At 41.6% G+C, this 19,508-nt stretch overlaps 1 protein-coding gene and 1 long non-coding RNA gene across 2 annotated transcripts in view; both read left to right on the top strand.

The window, feature by feature from the left end:
- The window catches only part of tspan9a (tetraspanin 9a), a 222,220-nt gene that overhangs the window by 77 nt on the left and 202,635 nt on the right, over positions 1–19,508 (top strand). The gene's annotated exons all lie outside the window — the stretch shown is intronic.
- The window catches only part of LOC146515877 (uncharacterized), a 331,877-nt gene continuing 312,372 nt past the window's right edge, over positions 4–19,508 (top strand). The window contains exon 1 of the long non-coding RNA XR_014874899.1: positions 4–17,942. This is a non-coding gene — a long non-coding RNA (uncharacterized LOC146515877). The remainder of the gene's footprint in view (positions 17,943–19,508) is intronic.

Raw genomic sequence — 19,508 nt, 5'->3', positions numbered from 1 at the left:
AGAAACTGTTTGCCTACATGCTTTTATTATCGATATGATTATTGTTAAACGTGTCGGTGTTTAGGCCGCCACGCAGCTTTTAGAGCTTTCTACTCCCCGCTTCACATTTTTTGCATCGACACGCTTGGACGCTTTAAAATGAAACCACTACACTACGACGTGATGTGATAAGTAAGCGAACAGAAGTGCGGCAGCCAATTTGACCTTTTTTTAAACTACTGTGGGAATATTTTCTTACTATTGCTGGACTGTAAGTTATTATAGTGGGTCTGTGGAGAATTTCGTGGTTTCAGTATCCCAGTGAATTACCTTTAATGGCTGTATTATTCCCATGAATGCTATTTTATGACCGTGTTCATTTCTGGCAGGGACTTGGCAAGATTTCAATGTGACACTGTGTCATGTTTGATCACTTCAACTTTTCATCCTCCTGCTCTGTTCTCGCTCTATAAATGTTTTAGCCTCTGTCAATTTTAAAGGCTTTTTACATTTAAGTAAATTTCCCTGTCTTTGGTGTAAGCGAAGCATTTTGCTGCCTCTTTGGTCATATTATAAGTCGACTGTGTAAGTCTGAAGGAATTTGAAGAATCAAAAGCGTATATTCTGGGTCCTTTGCAACAGCTGAATGGGAGGCTGCTATGATACAGCATACTTCCATTCAACAATAGGCTCATCTTTGGAGTTCCTCACTGATTGTCTCTTCTGTTCACCATTGTGCACAGGGCGTGTTTAGTAACAGACATTCTGATCAGCCTAATAAGTATCACCCATCTTTTTCACCTAAGGATGCTGCAGATCTCATTTTAGATCTGATCACAGTGAAGAGTCTGAAGCTTTGTTTCCATGTGGGCAATGAGTGTTTTGTCTGTGTCCTGTGAAGCAGTGTCATGACTGAAAATGAGGATGTGAATGATGTTTTTGTGTATCCCATTTGCAGATATATAATTTAGTGTAGGCCTGGCTATGGGTAGAGTACATAAGCATGAAATTATGATTATTTGTTGTATTCCGAGCCTTGAATTGGCTGTTTTTCCTGCCCGTCTTTAAGGCCACCCTCCATTAAAGCCAACTTTTATCTGACTGGCTACAAACAAAAAACGTCAACACCATTTGAGTTCCCCTGGCCAGAGCTGTGTGGCTGAGATGACCGTATGAAGGATTACTTAGAGTTTAGGGTATAAACAAACAAACAAAAGAAACCTCATACAACTGGGTGTTTAGATCAGTCTGAAGCCTCACAGGGAATATTTGCACTTACACTGACTTCATCACCTTAAACTGCCTCCATGTGTATTATAAGCAGTCCTGTGAAGCAGTGTCATGACATTTTCAGTCATGACACTGCTTCACAGGACACAGACAAAACACACAACGGAATACATGTACCGCCGTTACGTATTTAAAATACAAAATATGAGTAACTGTATTCCGTTACAGTTACCGTTTAAAAAGGTGGTATTTAGAATACAGTTACTTTGTTGAAATAAATGGATTACACGGCGGTACTTCCCTGTTTCATATTGTGGCGGGTCAGGACTGTTTGGGTTTTGTTTGACAGCTACGTTCTGTTGTTCCAGGCGGCAGCGTTACGGTTGCCATGGTTACACGGTGACGCTCTCTCTCTGCGTGTTTCCTGGGTGAGAGAGGCCTTTTTGTTGTTGTTGTGCTAAGCTAATAGGCAGAATGCTACAGGTATAGCTCTAAAGAATGTAGCATCATGGGCAGTGTAGTCCGTGCTGCAGGGAGAATGGACTGCCATACACGTTATGTGTCTGTGAGCGAGGGAGGGAGAAAAAGGAAAAGTACGAGCTGTCATCGAGCAGAAACGGGAGCTGGAAGCATGTAAATATAATAATAACCACTGCAGCCAAGAAGAGAGCCTGACGAGCCCAGTTGTAAGTAAGCTATTAAGACTCGACTGTACACCGTGTTCGTGTTTTCCTCCAAAAACAATAAGTTCTGTTGGAGCAGCCTTTCAACGCCTCTCTCTGTCTCTCGCTAGCAAAGTTGACCCAGACAACAAAGTAAAGCTAGTTTTCAGCTACGAGCCGACACAGAACCCACCGTATTAGCCAGAGGTCCCCTTTACTACGGTTCGGAGCCGCGGACCTTCAGTAACAGTAATAAATCACAGCAATAGTACATTCATGTAGTTGTAAACAGCATGATAATATATTAAGTAATCCAAAGTATTCAGAATACGTTACTCTCATTGAGTAACGTAACGGAATAGGTTACAGAATACATTTTGGGGCATGTATTCTGTAATCTGTAATGGAATACATTTTAAAAGTAACCTTCCCAACACTGATTATAAGCATCAGTTCATTACCATGTAAGAGTATATAAATGACATAAGTAATGACAAGAATACTGGGTCTAGTTAAATTCTCTGCAAAAAGTTTTATGCATGCTTTCCTTAAAATCAAATATTTTTTTCCTTCCCACAGAAAAATGTTAAATTCACAGTAGGCACATTGTTAACGAAACCTACCACAAAGTTTAGACACAGAAGGGGTCAAAGGTCAAAACAGCAGTGCCTTTTCCCCCCTTTTTTAATTTTAATCTCATGTTTCCAAACATGGATGGCACACCATATCTATTCTGTGTATGAGAGGGGAGTGAGAGGTCTCCGTCTGACCTCACATTCCTCCTCCTCTCATGGTATGAGGTCAGCGCCCCGCCACTGACCTGCTGCTGTTAAGTAACATTTCCATTTTGTTCTGAATTTTCATTTTTGTGGTGGATTATTTCCAGCAGCTCTGGAGGGTACATTTCTCTGTGGCTGTTCTTTAACCAAAGAAATCTACCATCAGAACAGAAATGGCCCGCCTTGGATTAGATATAGTAAAATTGATGGAAGAATTTCCTCATAAGTACTTGACATATCCATGAGCAAGCAAAATAAATGCATAAATAAATATAATCTTTGCACACTCGGCTGCCACAGATACAGTAAGGTTGCTGGCAATAGCTAACTTTCTCTAAGGCTACTGTATTTTATTTCAGTAACAGTTATGAGCATTGTGAAGAGGTTTTACCCTGGGGCACACTGGCTGATTCTCTGTGGTGACAAACAAAAGCGGCAATGTGAGCCTCTCAACCATGTTTACTTCCTCGGCTTTCGCTGTCCCACGCAGCCGCCGCAGAGTTCGCTTCTCTGTTCTGTCCCTTCGCGAACGTTCCTATTCACTGGGACGAGTAGGCACGACCGTCCGTGCTGGGCAGATTTCATTCTGCGAGGACTCACAATGGGTGAGCTGTGCTGCTATGTCAACATTTAGCTCTCTCTTGTATCCCCCCCTTTTTTTCTCTGCTACTTTAATCACATCCCTCCAGGCCAATCAGCAACAGGAAGAGCACAGCGGCCTTTGTCTTTGTGAGAGATAACTGGTTCCTCGCTGCTGTGCACCATGTGCAATGACTCACTCTGACTTTGCAAGTTGCGTCAGGGAAGCCTGCGCTATGTTCTTTATTTTAGACTTTTATATTTATGGCCTACTCAAGGCATGCATTTATGAGATGCAGATCAGATATCCAAGTCTCAGCTGCATGCACATAGCCAGCAGCACAGACTGCACCTATATTTTGACTTTACAGGCACCTTTTATTTCCAAGTCAGAATCCTGTCTGCTCAGAGTGAAGGTGAAACAGATTTCTCTCACCAAAACTTTATGCCTGAACTCGTGTGATCAGCACTGCAGTACATCGTGTTTCATATTCACTTTCTGTGGGAGAACATTGTTTCCAAATGTGTACAGCGGGGAGCTCTTTTACTGTGTGCATCATTGCCAAACCGACTCACTATGGAAGAAAAAATCGATAACAATGTGAAAAAGACTAAAGGTGTTACTGACAACACACAATCAGACCACCTTGCTTAGTTTGTGCTTACATTTAATATTCCGTGTGGTCTCGACTGATACTGTCTGCTCTGCAGTTTTGTTGCAGTCGGAGTGGAATTTGAAACAACAGACTTGTTGTCTTTAGCTTGGAGGACTTCCTTTCCTGGTGGCCTGTTTAGCTGTAGCCTCCATTGTTTGCCTTTGTCTGTGTTGACGGGCGGATATGCGGGAATCTTTTTCATCTGATCTCCAGGACACAGCCGGTCTATAATGGTTGCTGTCTAAAATGACTTCCCCACAGTAACCCGTAAACACTTTTTATTAAAATATTATTTGCAAGCTATCAAATAATTAAATGTAGCTTTTCCTCATGCAACTAAATAAATAGCAGAAAATAATAACAAACAAATTTTGGTACTGCTTAGACACTGATATCATATTACATATTATGTTTGTACTTTTTTGTCATTTTTTTATTGGTGTACTGAAGATATCGTGTGGCTTCATTTTTAAAGTCAAGAGGAGAAAACCAGAATCCATCTGGTTGCACATAAAAACGTTTTCCACATTGAAACACTTACATTTAGTTATAGACCACATCTTTTATAACGAGATTCCCTTATGACATTCCATAAGGGAATCACACTTCTGCAGTTACAGTATATGTCTATGTTTGATGTGATGCTGTTGATTTCATTCGTCATTAGTTGCTTTAGAGTTTAGGCTGTTTTGACCATGATGTGTGAGTGAGAGCTCCACAGGCTACAAGGAGCACTTTGATCATTATCTAGCTCAGCTTTAAACATTTCAGTAGTTGAAGTGAAGTGAATAAAATATGGCAGTTAATTCAATCTAAGTGATGTTCTGCTTTATTAAACTGAACAGGAGCACAGAAGTCTCTACTGTTACAATGTTACATTAAATTTGCTTTAGGGCTGCACAGTGATACAGTGGTTAACACTGTTATCTTCCATCCAGAGGCTTCTGGATTCAACCTGCAGATCAACCGGGGCTCTTCTTTGTGGAGTCTGCATGCACTGCCTTGGTTCTGACTAAGCTCTACCATGATGTACCTGCTTTTCAGTCAGCTGGGTATAGATCCTCTTTTGCATCAAACTAAGTGTGCAAGACCAGGTACATTAGCATGGATTTGACGGGTAATTCTGTTGCTATGTGCACTCGCACAGTTGTGAAAACGTTGTTTTTGAGAGGTTACACTTTTAAATCAGCCTCTCTGGGGCTCTTTCGAAGCAGCGTTCCCCCAGTAAACAGATTCTTTGAGATGAAAATATACGAGGACGAGGCAAATGCATTACATCATAGTAAACTTTTTTTATTGACAATAGTTAAGTTAAAGTAGTGAGATCAATTCCTGAACGTTGTATCCTAATGAACTTTGACTGGATTGTGTAAATTACTGTGTGAGTTGTGGTGTCTAGTGTGTTTTCGGATGGTTAGCAGTATGACTGTTCTACATCCTGTGGTAGGTAAAAATGAGAGACATTTGTCTATATACTTTTCTGTCTTTGTAAAAAAAAATTTTGTGTGTAATTGAGTGCTACGTGCTATGACAGAAAAAATAACATGTTCCACTATAACCATCAAATTAAAGTCTGTCTGTGGGTGGTAAGCCACCCACAGACAGCTACAGTAGCAAGTGTTTTATCAAACCAGTAATCTTTGACATCAAAGTTCCCTACATGCGTCTTTACACCACAGTATTTACTGCACGTTTCCCCTCAATCCATCCACCTATTTTATTAGCTGCTTAACCAACTGAGGATCATTGGAGAGACTGCAGCTGGTCTCTGTGTTATTGTGAGCTCTTTACCTTACAATATAAAGCAGAGAGGTGGTCACTAGCCTAACACAGGGCTACAGTTTGTCTACAGAATGCAAAACCTCAAAGGCCTTAAGGTGAATTAAGCAAAACATAAATAATTTGATAGAAACATCCCATTTTTTGGCATTTTTGGAGTTATGCCATCTCAATACAAAATTAGTAAATTTCAGGAAGATGCCATAGCATTTGCTACATTGCTTGCCCGTAGACTTATTCTATTCCACTGGAAGTCTGATAAGACTCCTTCATACATACAATGGTTAAAGGAGGTGCTTTTCTTTTTACCACTGGAAAAACTTAGATACAGAGTTCTCTCATCACAACAAAAATTCTCTGCGACTTGGAACCCATTTATTGAATATATAAAAACGTATTTTCCAGATGTGTGACATTTTTGTTTGTTTTGTTCTGTTTCTCTTTACATGAGCCTTCGGTGGGGAGGGAGGGGGGGTTTCTTTTTTGTTGTTGTTGTTTGTTTGTTTGTTTGTTTTGGTTTGTTTTTTTGTGTATAATGGCAAAGTTTTCATTATGTATTGTGACCATGATTTGTGAAAAAAAATAAATTAAAAAAAAAAAAAGAAAAAAAAAAGAAACATCCCATTTTACAATCAGCCCGGCCACGAATCACGAACCTTTCCGTCAGAGAGCACAAGAGTAAATATTCAAAGCAGCACTTGTTGCTAACGTAAATTTATCATAGTTAATATATTATATACGTAGCATGACATCTTATGTGGACTGTAATACATAGTAAAGGAAATTTCGATTACTCAGTTGGAGAAGCACTCTGAGTCGAATCATTCTTAATATTATTTAAGAGAAAAAGGAAACATTTCCTGTTCTGTTACCTGTATTTGCTTAACTTTGGGGGATCGTCTCCTCTGCTGTTCTAAATGCTCTTTGTTATAATCATAAACAAGAGTAAACAGTAATAAACAGTAATTTATTACCAGCTTTGAAGCTGCTGTGATTAACTGTACACAAGAGAGCTTCACTGACAAGGCAGAAGAAGCTCTCATGCTTGATGCCAGTGTGCTAATTAAAAACAACTTTATGAGCAACTACAGAGCCTCATGAAACTTGGATTGAGACCTACAGACACTGAATGCTTTAAACATGAGTCTCCTTCCCTTCTTCCCTTAGACTTTCTTGTGGTGACATATTGTTTTGAACTCTATGATATTTCTCCTCCCTGTGCAGATCACCTCCCTATAATCAATCAATCAATCAATCAATCAATCAATAAAGGCTTTATTCGCCATGTGAAATAGAACCCCCCCCCCCCACACACACACACACACACACACACACCGCCCTTACACACAACACAGGCATCACATGGGGATACAGGTCGGAGATCGGTAGTGTTACAGAAAACAAACACTGAAATGTACACTACAATGGGAAAGTACAAGAGGAAAAAAAAGAGACCTCTACTCATGCTGGGCTCCTGGGAGGACAGCATGAGAACAAAAAAACTCCTCTGCACAAAAAGCACATAAATGTCCACAGCACAACATTATGGAACATGTGACCAGCCACAGGGTCGGGTGGGGGGTGAGGAGCAATCCGAAGCAAACACAGCAGCCATCTTGCCCAGCGCTACCATTCCAGCGCGGGCTCAGACCCGCCGTGTTCCCAGGAGGGAACAAGTATCGAAGGCGTTTGGAAAGGCAGGGGGGATGAGTGTGTGCATATCAGTGTATATGTATGTGTGTGCGTGTCCAAAGTTCAGCTGAGACAGTGTCCTTCGCCCTGCTAGGCTAAGTAAACAGTCTTCCAGCCAACCCAGGTGGCCTTGCATGGAATGGGAAGGAACAGACTAACACAGTTGTTATCAGGGTGTTTTGTTCAGCTCCAGCCTTGCGACCGCAGCTGGCGCCGAAAGGGTATCCGCATGAAGTGATGGTGCTTTTTACTTTAGTGCGAACAACTCGTATGAATTTCAAAGCAGTTCTAACAGTCCGACACTGGTCTCTCAATCTCCCGTTGGAGAGCCGCGAGCTTCTCCATACTTCGATCGTGGCTCAAGAGTTGGGAGTTCGCCTTGTAATCGGAAGGTTGCCGGTTCGAGCCCCGGCTTGGACAGTCTCGGTCGTTGTGTCCTTGGGCAAGACACTTTACCCGTTGCCTACTGGTGGTGGTCAGAGGGCCCGGTGGCGCCAGTGTCCGGCAGCCTCGCCTCTGTCAGTGCGCCCCAGGGTGGCTGTAGCTACAATGTAGCTTGCCATCACCAGTGTGTGAATGTGTGTGTGAATGGGTGGATGACTGGATATGTAAAGCGCTTTGGGGTCTGTAGGGACTAGTAAAGCACTATATAAATACAGGCCATTTACCATTTACCATACTTGCGTTCTGTGATGTTGTCATTCTTGTGCTCAAAGAGCCGATTCTGAGAGCTCACGACAGTGCGCATAGGGAGCAGGTGAACGATAAGTGAGTTTGTTACTAAATATTTGGGGAATGCATTATACTTCTAAGTGTCGTCCTGTTCCTCTGTGATGCATGTGTGAGTTATTTGTGGAGGATGATAAATCAAATTGGCTCCATTCATCGGTTCATTGTGGAAGAATTGAATCCCAGAGAAAATTACTCCAAAACATTTACATATAAATGCTTTTAAATACAGTCACACGTCAGCTGTTTAAATCCAAAGATACCATTATATGGAAACCATTACCAAACATTTTCAGTAGAAGAAGCTTAATCAGAGACATGATGTTTATTAAAATGAGTAAACCATAATTCTGCAGTCATGCAATAAAGCTCAATTAATGCTCCAACTCTTAGTAGGCTGCTTAAATATGCTTTTGATGTAAAATCCAAATAAGCAAGCAGACACCTAAGAAAATCCAGTAAATGGTTAAATTCAAGCTTGTGGTCAGACTTGCTCCTCTGTATTAACTGAGAGAAAAAACCATTTGTCTTTGCTGCCAAAAACTCTTTTAATGATAGATTAAAAGATCCCAGAGGGACATAAAATGTGTGGATGGTACTGTAGGCCTATTTCAGTTGGTGTAGCATGTGGATCTGAACAGCGTTTTCATTTTAGACTAAGCTTATAAGCTTCTGTCCAGAAGCAGACTAATCTACTAATCACAGAAAGGGTGGTACTCGTGTAAATGCTGTATCAGAAAGTGCACAGACCGTGCATCCAGTTTATTCCTCCAGCAAATGCACAGTTTGTGCACATTTACTGTGGAGTCACAGATTTTGAGCTGCATGCAGGACATACACATTGGCAGACCACATGCATCTTATTGGCTTGGGTAGATAGAAACACTTGTACAGCACATATATTGTACGTTAGTGCTGTTGCTCTTCTTCATCCCGCTTGCTCTGTTAGAAAGGTCATGACAAAATAGGAGACCAACATAGAGTGAATTTATGTTCGTTTGTCAAATGATTGCAATCAGTCCTTGAACAAAATACAAAATTATTAATTTCTCCCATTCTGGGTCATCTTCTCTTTCCTTTACTTAATACTTGCAGTTGTAAGTAGATCGAAACTTCAGTGGGTCTCTGATTACAACCCACGGGCGAAGGTGCAGTTTTCATTTGAAGAGTGACCTGTTTTCAACCCCTAACATCAGACGTCAGGCCAGAAGCATGCATATCATTTTAAATGTTGCTGTTGTTGCTGAAGGGTCATGATTTTGACACGGTGAAGAAGCTCCAGCACAGAGTGATCTAAAGATAGCACCATTGCTGGAGGCAGCCTAGTTGTGCGTGAGGAGAGAAAAGGAGAGAACAGCGTAATTTAAAAAAAGTTTTATAATCTATTTATTCATTTGTGTAATTGAGTGTTACGTGCTATGACAGAAAAAATAACATGTTCCACTATAACCATCAAATTAAAGGTTTTCAAAGCAGACAAACTGTGGGTCTTTGCAGTGATTGGCTTACACCGTAATACTGTAATAGAAAGGTACAATAAATAATTTCACCCTTGCAGATTAACATTGTCATTTTGATGATCTGAACACACTGAACATTTGGCTGTTTATTTTAAAACAAAATATCTAAACATCCAAATCCCACGTTTTCTGCATTATAATAGATAAAAGGCTAAAGCTAATTAGAAAGAATTGCCTTTTAAAAGAAGCAGTTTTTTCCCGTGTAATTAAATGTAGAGTAACTTATTTTACACCTCCAATGAGCCATACTATCATTTCTGAAAAGAACATTTAATAAACCTTTTTGTATTTATTTGCATCAGTCAGCTCTTAACCCTGCACCTGAAGCATGGACACTATAGAAACACCTGAAATGATGATAGGTTTTTAGGGTTTTTAAATCTAGCTGCTGTTCTGCACTTGTAGTTTTTTTAAAACATGCTGTATTGCTGATTTCTGAAAGTTCCAAATAAAAATACGAATATCTCCGTTTCTTTTATTTGGAAGAAAAAGCAGTGATCCGTTTTGATTGAGGGCAATGAACCTGTTATTGTGTTGAATAGCTGACGCTTTCTCCACATTCGTGTAGCTGAATGAGATTCTTCAGCCAAGCATGCAGTGAAAACATATACAAAGCCACATATATCACAGCAAATCCCACTTCTAATGCTCAACCCAGACAAGCTATCAGGGTGTCGTCGTGTTGAAGAGAATGACCATGATTTTTGCGATTGCAGATCTAAAATTGTCAACCCAGTAAATCCTGCTCGAGTCTTTTACTCAGTTATGCTTGTTTTTGTTTGTTTTTTTCACACTGTGGGCAAACAAGCTATGTCTTATTAAACCAAGCTTACAGTGCCTGGGTTAAAACTCCACTAACCAAATGCTTACTGTTGGTGACTGCATACTGTTGAGAAAACGACTCAAAATATTAGAAAAAGTACAGAAAAGTGTCCCTTTGTGTTTCTTTGTTTGAGTTTTCTGCTTTGAATAAGTAGTGGTGATTATTTTTGATGTATATACTCGAGATTCTGTGATACACCAACACACTGTGACATATCATTGTGAAGTGGAAGGAAAAAGATGCATGACGTGCATTTGCATTTAGCCCCCCTGAGTCAATACTTTGTCGAATCAATTTTCCCAATTTACCCTGTTAGAGTCAGATTAGCTGGAGAGCGTTGTTGAAGAGCAATTTTCAAGTCATGCTAATAGGATTTAGGACAGGACGTGTCTGGACCTTGACTGGGTCATTTAAACATACGGAAAAATGCTCAATTTTGGTTTCATCTGACCAGAGCTTGCTGTGTCCCCTACATGGCTTGTAGCAAACTGCAAACAGGATTTCTTATAGCTTCTTGTTAGATTTGTGAAGTGCTAATGTTTGTCCTGAGGACAGATTCCCCAGCCTGAGATTTGGATTTCTGCAGCTCCTCCGGGGTTACCATGGGCTTCTTGGCTGCTGCTGTGTGTAGGTAGATGGCACTGTCTTGATAGGTTTGCAGTTGTGTTATACTCTTTCCATTTTTCAGTGTTAGCTTGAACAATGCTCCGTGAGATGTCCAAAGCTTCGGATATGATATTTCTATAACCTACCCTTTAACTCTGAATCTGCTTTCAAAATCTGAAGTAAGATCTGGTTACGAAGTTGACATCCTGAAAAGTGAGTTACTTGGATCCTACATGCCACACTGTTGTGGTTGAGTCCAAAGCGGCATAAATTTTAGAAATCCATTTTCAAACTTGTTCTAATTAGGGCTGCCACAAACGATTATTTTGATAGTCGACTAGTCACCGATTATTTTTGCGATTAGTCGACTAATCAGATCATCATCCATTGGACGTACAGCGTACAGCTTATTGCACCAGCAGCATCTGCTCTTATATAACTATCATTAGCTTACAGCTTTAAGTGTTTAAGGTATGTGCTAACTAAAAATAAAGACAAGATGATATTTTATTAAATTTTAATGAAATTTGCAGATTGTTTCGGTGAAGTTTAATAAACTCCTTGCTATCTAAAATATAACAGGACACCGGAGTAAATTCTCGAGCATCTCACACTTCTGATAATCAGCTGTCTGCTTGACGTTTATTCAGCTGTGTAAAAACTATAACTTTAATCTCAGCCAAACCGATTTACTCAGGAACAAATAAAATACTGAAAAAAGCCAAACAATAACATTTTTAAGTTATCTAAGTGACTTATATATCATGTTTAACCTGAGTAGCGAAAGACGGCAGTGGGTTTGAAAATGATTTACCGGGAGTCCGGTGCTCTCACGGCTCTAGTTAGCCTAGCCCCCGGCTAGCTATCGAGCTAGTGGGTAACAGACGTCTCCGAAAACGTCGGAGCGCTTTTGAAAATATGTGGTGTCTTGATAAACTGAGCAGATATTTGAGGTTTACACAGCTTCATTCTCGCCTGAAAATATGTTAAACATTTATTTTGTGACCCAGAAAGAATAATAAGAGTAATATTAAAACTAACTAGCTGCCGCCATTGTTGGAAACTGAGCTAGGCCGCGCTATGAATTCTGGGACACAGCTTCTTCTTCTTCTTCGGGGTTTAACGGCAGCTGGCATCCTTGTACATGCAGTGCTGCCATCTTCTGTTTCAGTCCGTTATTACACTCTTAAATCCTACTACTTATTCCTGCGTCTTTTGTGATCTTACAAAGCTTCAAACGACACGTCGACTATTAAATCAGTCGTCGACGATTTTGATAGTCGACTAATCGTGGCAGCCCTAGTTCTAATATGTGGACAAACATCCATCCATCCAGGATTTTTTTTTAACCTGGATGTAAACTGGTTTGCTTTAAATCGCCGAACTGGTTTGCAGAGTGCACAGGAGGGTTTTGTTCTTGTAGTTCTGGGCTACAAACGTCTTGGCATTTGCTGAAGAGGGGTAGTCTGATTGACCCATGAACTTCTTCTCTCCTTGCTTTGCCTTCTGAAGGATGGAAACCGCACACGAGGGTGGTAACAAGGAACCTCTCTGCCCCTGGCCTCAGCCTGTTTGACACATGCATTCAAATATTTTGAGAGCTCCTGTTTAACATGCAAATTAGCTGGACTCCAAGCAGGAACCCTGAACAGACTGGAAAATCAGTTTTCAGGTTCAGGACTTGCTGTGCAAATGAGACTATAGTAAACTGTGTGAATATGCCCATTGTGGATGTGACGACGTGTGATGGAGCATAGGTAGACATCCTTTGAAAGTCTATAATCCTTTTCAGACAGAAGACAGTGTTATAGCAACAACTCATGTATGGTGGCCCAAACCCCCGTGCCCAGACTGTGTGCAAGTTCTTGGCAGTGTTCTTCATTTAGACAACCTGGCCAGGATTGATGTCCTGTGTTTTTAAAAGACCACACTGAGCTCACTGACTGCTGTGGATGTGCTGCTGGTCCCACAGTGTGAGCTGTGATCTGCTTGTGTTAAATTTATGCAGCACTGCAGAGGGAATTTGTATACTGTAACTTCAACGTCTTTATTATTCCACCTTATTTCGTTTTATCCCATGGTTATGTTATTATAAACCGCCCAATATAACACTTAAAATTTTAACATTTTATTGTTGACCTACAAGCCCTGAATGGACAGGCTCCCGGGCATTTGTCTGACCTCTTGCAGACTTATACCCCCTTAGATCTCTTAGATCAAGTGATCTTTTGCTTTTAGCCGTACCAAGGTCGAGGCTGGTTCATAGAGGCGATCGAGCATTTGCAGTCGTAGCGCCTAAGCTGTGGAGTAATTTACCCCTACACATCAGACAGGCTCCTACTGTCAATCTTTTTAAATCTTATCTTAAATGCATTTTTATTTATTGGCTTTTAATACAGCATGAGAGTTATTTGTTAATTCATATTTGGTGTTTGCTTTTAATACTCTAAGTTGTTTTATTAGGTATGTTGTATTCTTGTACAGCACTTTGGTCAACGCTCCTGTTGTAATTAAATGTGCTATATAAACAGTGTTGGGGAGTAACGGAATACATGTACCGCCGTTACGTATTTAAAATACAAAATATGAGTAACTGTATTCTGTTACAGTTACCGTTTAAAAAGGTGGTATTTAGAATACAGTTACTTTGTTGAAATAAATGGATTACACGGCGGTACTTCCCTGTTTCATATTGTGGCGGGTCAGGACTGTTTGGGTTTTGTTTGACAGCTACGTTCTGCTGTTCCAGGTGGCAGCGTTACGGTTGCCATGGTTACAGGGTGACGCTCTCTCTGTGTGTTACCTGGGTGAGAGAGGCCTTTTTGTTGTTGTTGTGCTAAGCTAATAGGCAGAATGCTACAGGTATAGCTCTAAAGAATGTAGCATCATGGGCAGTGTAGTCCGTGCTGCAGGGAGAATGGACTGACATACACGTTATGTGTCTGTGAGCGAGGGAGGGAGAAAAAGGAAAAGTACGAGCTGTCATCGAGCAAAAACGGGAGCTGGAAGCATGTAAATATAATAATAACCACTGCAGCCAAGAAGAGAGCCTGACGAGCCCAGTTGTAAGTAAGCTATTAAGACTCGACTGTACACCGTGTTCGTGTTTTCCTCCGAAACAATAAGTTCTGTTGGAGCAGCCTTTCAACGCCTCTCTCTGTCTCTCGCTAGCAAAGTTGACCCAGACAACAAAGTAAAGCTAGTTTTCGGCTATGAGCCCGACACAGAACCCACCGTATTAGCCAGAGGTCCCTTTACTACGGTTCGGAGCCGCGGACCTTCAGTAACAGTAATAAATCACAGCAATAGTACATTCATGTAGTTGTAAACAGCATGATAATATATTAAGTAATCCAAAGTATTCAGAATATGTTACTCTCATTGAGTAACGTAATGGAATACGTTACAGAATACATTTTGGGGCATGTATTCTGTATTCTGTAATCTGTAATGGAATACATTTTAAAAGTAACCTTCCCAACACTGAATATAAATGAATTGAACTATGAACTATTAAAAAAATCACACCGTTTCTGGACTGAAATTCTCATAAATGTGAAATTGTTTCTATGGCAGTCCGATCTAATTGTATGTCAGAAGTGTTAGATTCCCATTATGAAGCCTAAAAGGAGACACAATAACAATTGAATTAGCTTGACTGTCCCATTGCTCATAACGCTGGTACTCACAGTATGTGCAAAGCCCACATTGATCCTTTCCAAGAAGCTCATACAACAAAAGTTTTTCCTCAGTGTTCAAAGGCAAATCCTTTCTTGGCAAAGCAACTTGTTTTGTTTGACAGCTGAAATATTTGCATGACTACTTCTCAGTGGGAGTACCTCTCACATTAAGTAAATTGTGTTTCCAGATGTTTTCACAAACCTTTTATTCACACTTGTGCTGCGATTACTCCTACAAACAATTAAAGGACAGAACTTTTGTCATGAAAGACTCGGCACTCTGCTAAAGTTCATCCAATAGTTGCAAAATACTTTCTCTGTCATGCCCAGTTTCCACTGCTGGCTGTGGCTTCTTCTGAGGATGAGGTTTGCAGAGTCACTCTTAGCAACACAGCCTCGTGTGATGATTCAGAAGTTGTGGCTGAGGCTCTCTGTGTAATCAGAGCTCTGTAGATTGAGATGCTCTTGACTCAGAATAACTGTTCATGTCCTGCTATTAATAGCAGTACTCATTTATTTATTTATTTATTTTTTGCCTGTCCCGTTTGGTTCTTTTGCATCAGAATTATTGTCTAAAGGCGAAGAAAGATGCCCAACGGATTTACTTTACCAAATTGACCATCCCAGCCTTGCCGTAATGGTCTATTTGATTCACCTTTTATTGTTTATTTTATTTATTTTTTATTCTCACTTGCTAGATACGGGACAGACTTGAATGAGGAAAAGAAAAGGGAGAAAGGAAGAGGGGGAAAAACAGTGGAGAAGAGGGACGGGGATAAAGGGCAAAAAAACCAAAAACCAACTAAATAAGCAGACAAAAAAAACCCATCTATCAATCACCTGGATCACCTGTTGAGAAAGAAAAGAAAACAAGCAGAAGAAAACGAGAGCAACATAATAAACAACATCACGATGATCTATGGGAATATAACAGTAAATACTAAATATTAAACATTATTGTGCAGCACGTAAGATCGACAGCACAGTGTGCTTTGAGGTAGGAGCCAAAAAGGGTGTAGTTTGTGTGTGTGAGCACCCGTGTGTACACCTGTCAACATGAGCGCGCTTGTTTTTAAAAGGTTTCTTCATGTAATGATCTGCTAGAGGGTGTGGGGGGCCACAGCTCCGTCCTCCAGGGCATGAAGCAGGTATGGAGGAGAACAAAACTCCAGACAAGAGACCAAGGAAGACCAACAGAGGAGCAGCTGCGCCACCGTCCCAGAAAGAGCTGAGGAGAGTCCCAGATGAGGGGTCACTCAGCAGCCGCGGAGCAGAAGCCAGGGGGGGTTGCAGTGACGTGCCTGTGAGCTCCGCCGGCAGCCAGCTGTGCCTGAGTGACCGAGCCCCAGGCCGAGAGGCCGAGGGCACCCCACCCCCGAAGTGGCCCGAGCGAGCCCCAGGCTCCAGGCCCCGACAAGCAGCCACCAACGCACCGATGTCTGAGGGCGTCTGCCAAGGGCAGGGGAAGTGGTGGGGGGAGATAGGCCTCCAAACCTTAGAGGGCCTGAGATGTCCACAGAGAGGTGGCGTCTGATACCCAACCTGACATATAGACACAGACATACAGGCACACACAGATACAAACATCCATTCCCACCCTTATGCTCTCATATGCACTTACTCAACACTCACCCAACATGGAGACAGACACAGAGAGACACTGTACGCACAATCACACTCCCCAAGCGTACTCTAAGAACCGGGTCTAGGTACCTTTGCCCCTGGAGGGGGAAACTGCACCCAGACCCAGGTGGTGTTACCCTTGACTCTGCAGCAGCAGGGAGGCCCCACACTACAGACCCCAATCGGACGGCCAACTCCTCCTCCTGGCCCCCCCGCTCCAGCAGGCTGCAGAGAAACCGTGGCCAAGAGAGAGAAGGTGATGAGTACTAAAGAGGTGGAGAGGTTTGAATGCTGGATATGTAATAGTTGTATTTGGAGATCCCACAGGCCAATGGAAACCATGGTGAAGAGGGCAGTCATAGTTAAATACCTACAGAAGTTAAGATAGGTGCTGAAAAGCTAGTTCAGTGGTCAGAATATGTCCTTCCAATCATCAGAGACCCATCTGGGGTATCCGTTTCTTCGTGGCCCACAGTAAGAAATAGATGCCTCTGAATGTCAGTACACAAAAACCTCTCACAGTGCGCCGAGTCCTCCACCTGAAGTCTACCACACTGAGGCTCTATGAGCAACAGAAAGAAGAAGGACAAGGATTAGACAGTTCAGAATCAAACTTTAAGGCTTTGATCATGGCAGCAAAAACACAGACCCAATGCATCGGATCCATAGAGGCAGCAGTCTACCACAGCCAGCTGCACTCAAGTTGCAGACTGTGCAAAGGTGCCCTGGAGATGGTCTAGTTCAGGATGTAAGATGCAAGCTGGGACTGTGTACACTGAGAGGCACAAACAAGTGGCTGGGACAGTTTACAGTAACTCCCGTGGCACATAGGTGCCGCATTTATCAGAAGTCCCCTAATCCCAAAGAAAGAGACACTGCTGAAGACAGCTGAGAACAACAGAACTAAGGTTCTGTGGGACTTCAAGTTCTAGATAGAAAAGCAGCTAAGCAACCAGGCATAGCGGTAGTTGACACGGAGCAGAAGTTCTTAGATGTGATAGATGTACCAGCAGACAGTAACATCAGAAAGAAGGGAGTGTCAAGTGTTGAAGGAGCAACTGGAGCAGATGTGGAAGGTAAACTCCAAAGTGGTCTCAGTGGTAACAGGAGAGGTCCCAGCAGAATCCAAGCACAAGATCAGAGGTTTCTGTCCGGAGGAGCGCAGTCCTAGGCAGCCCGTTCTCACTCCTGAGGCGTAACATGTCGATGTTTTGTCACGTCCCGCGGCGTTCCTGAGGAACAGGAAAGGAGACCTTCGGCGTTCTTATGGTACGTGGCGGGTTATGGCCGAAATCCAGTGCAATGACGCTCCCGCGGTAATAAACGTTCCAGCCCTGTATTCCAGCCCTAAACCTAACCTTATCCCTAGCCCTAACCATAACCTTTTTCCTGACCTTAACCATGACTTTAATGATGTTAAATAGCGTGTTTCTAAGCGATTTGAAGAAAAAGAGCGAACATGTGTAGATTGAGTCCATACGGTTCTCATATTTCCTCATTTTTCCGAGGTTGTCATTTAGGAACGTGGTGGGTAGCCGAAAACGTAATATGTTGACGATTTGTCACCTAGCGTAAAATGTGACGCTTTGGGAGTGAGAACGTGTTGTCCTAGGAACAGCCTCCCAGGCCTCTGGTAGAGGACCTGAACTTGAGGACCTTACACCTCCCCCACTCCAGTCACAGGGAAAATTAGCATCCACAACTATATGCTTTTGCTTGTTTAGATTTTTCTACAGTACCGACTTTGTTGGGCGTATCTGGGCATATTTGGGATGATTTTATATAAGAACGCCTTCTTTTCAAGTCATATTTTGTTTAAAATGCCATTTTTACACAGTCTGCATGTTGAACTACTGCTATGAAAAGTCGTCTCCTGCAGGGTACAGATCTGCTTGAAGGTTTATACGGTGTTCAGGGGATGAACTACATCACTGTAATGTCAGCTTTACCTTTGGAAGAAGGGAAAGTGCTATTGCTTTAAGGCTGGCGGGTCCATTGTTTCTCGCAGAGGTCATGAGTGGCTTAGGGCATCAATTAGGTATTTCCTGTCCAACAGTCCCACCTCCTGTGCCTCCATCCTGTGTTTTTTCCCTCTCTTGCTCACATAGCTGTATTAGACAAATTCATTATGTAAGAGCGTAAAACCACCACAGGCCCTGTGTCCTGAAACGTAAGAGCAGCTGGTTTGTATGGTTTGTTTCTTGTGGTTGTTTTGCTGGTTTTAAGTGACTGATTATATTGTTTTTTGTTCGCTAAAAAGCACGAGCATCCAAAAACAGTGTGCAGGTAGATGTTTCATTCATTAAATCCAGTCTAATGTCAATGAACCCCATTCTGGAATTTGGACCAATCCTGCAGTCAGTTTATTCCATAAAAGGGACGTAGTTTATTTTTTTGGTTATGTTTCCCTGTTGTTCCCGTTTACTGTAGGTATAAATGTGAAACTCATTTATTTAATTTCAAATTGAGTTGTTTACTCTATAAAATTCTCATCAGTGTCCGAAGACCCATTGTCACATCTGATGTCCTGACAATTAAATGTTTGATTTTGTCCTACTGTCAGTAGTGTGAGAAGAAGCCAGTCATCACGCAGGAGAAGCTGGAATCAAAATGGAAATAGCTTATGCCTGAGAAATGTAAATTTGAGATAGTCTACTTTGATAGACAGGTATGATAGAAAAATATATAAATGTAATGTCCCTTTTACTATTCTTGTAGCATAAGTGCTGTGAAACCTTGTTGGCAGCTCGCAGAGCAATAAAGAAATCACAAAAATAAACGGTAGATGGAAAAACCTAAAAAAAAGCGGCAGGCCTGTGGGATCAGGGGAAGGGAAAATTAGGCAAGATGGGAGAGGCGGCTTTCTTTATCAGACCTCAAGGGGATGTTTCGCAGATCTGCCTACTGTACCCATTTATACTCAGAACTTTTACTGTGCCGTCAAGTAATATAAAACCAGTCCAGCTTCACTGGCATCCATATCAAACTATAAATCTTGAAATATTCAGCATAAAATAATATGATGTAATAATAGCAAGTTTTGACATGATTCACAGTGAACCTTCAATCGGGATGTGTTGAAATTGTCGGAGTTCACACACTTTGGTATGAATACCAAGTAAACACAATAGAGTACACAAACTCAGCATATTTTTCTCTTTTTCATTCCCT

This window comes from Neolamprologus multifasciatus, chromosome 7 (genome assembly GCF_963576455.1).
Source record: "Neolamprologus multifasciatus chromosome 7, fNeoMul1.2, whole genome shotgun sequence".
Taxonomy (NCBI): Eukaryota; Metazoa; Chordata; class Actinopteri; order Cichliformes; family Cichlidae; genus Neolamprologus; species Neolamprologus multifasciatus.
The sequence above is the reverse complement of the archived record's forward strand: the minus strand, read 5'-3'. Positions and strand labels throughout refer to the sequence as shown.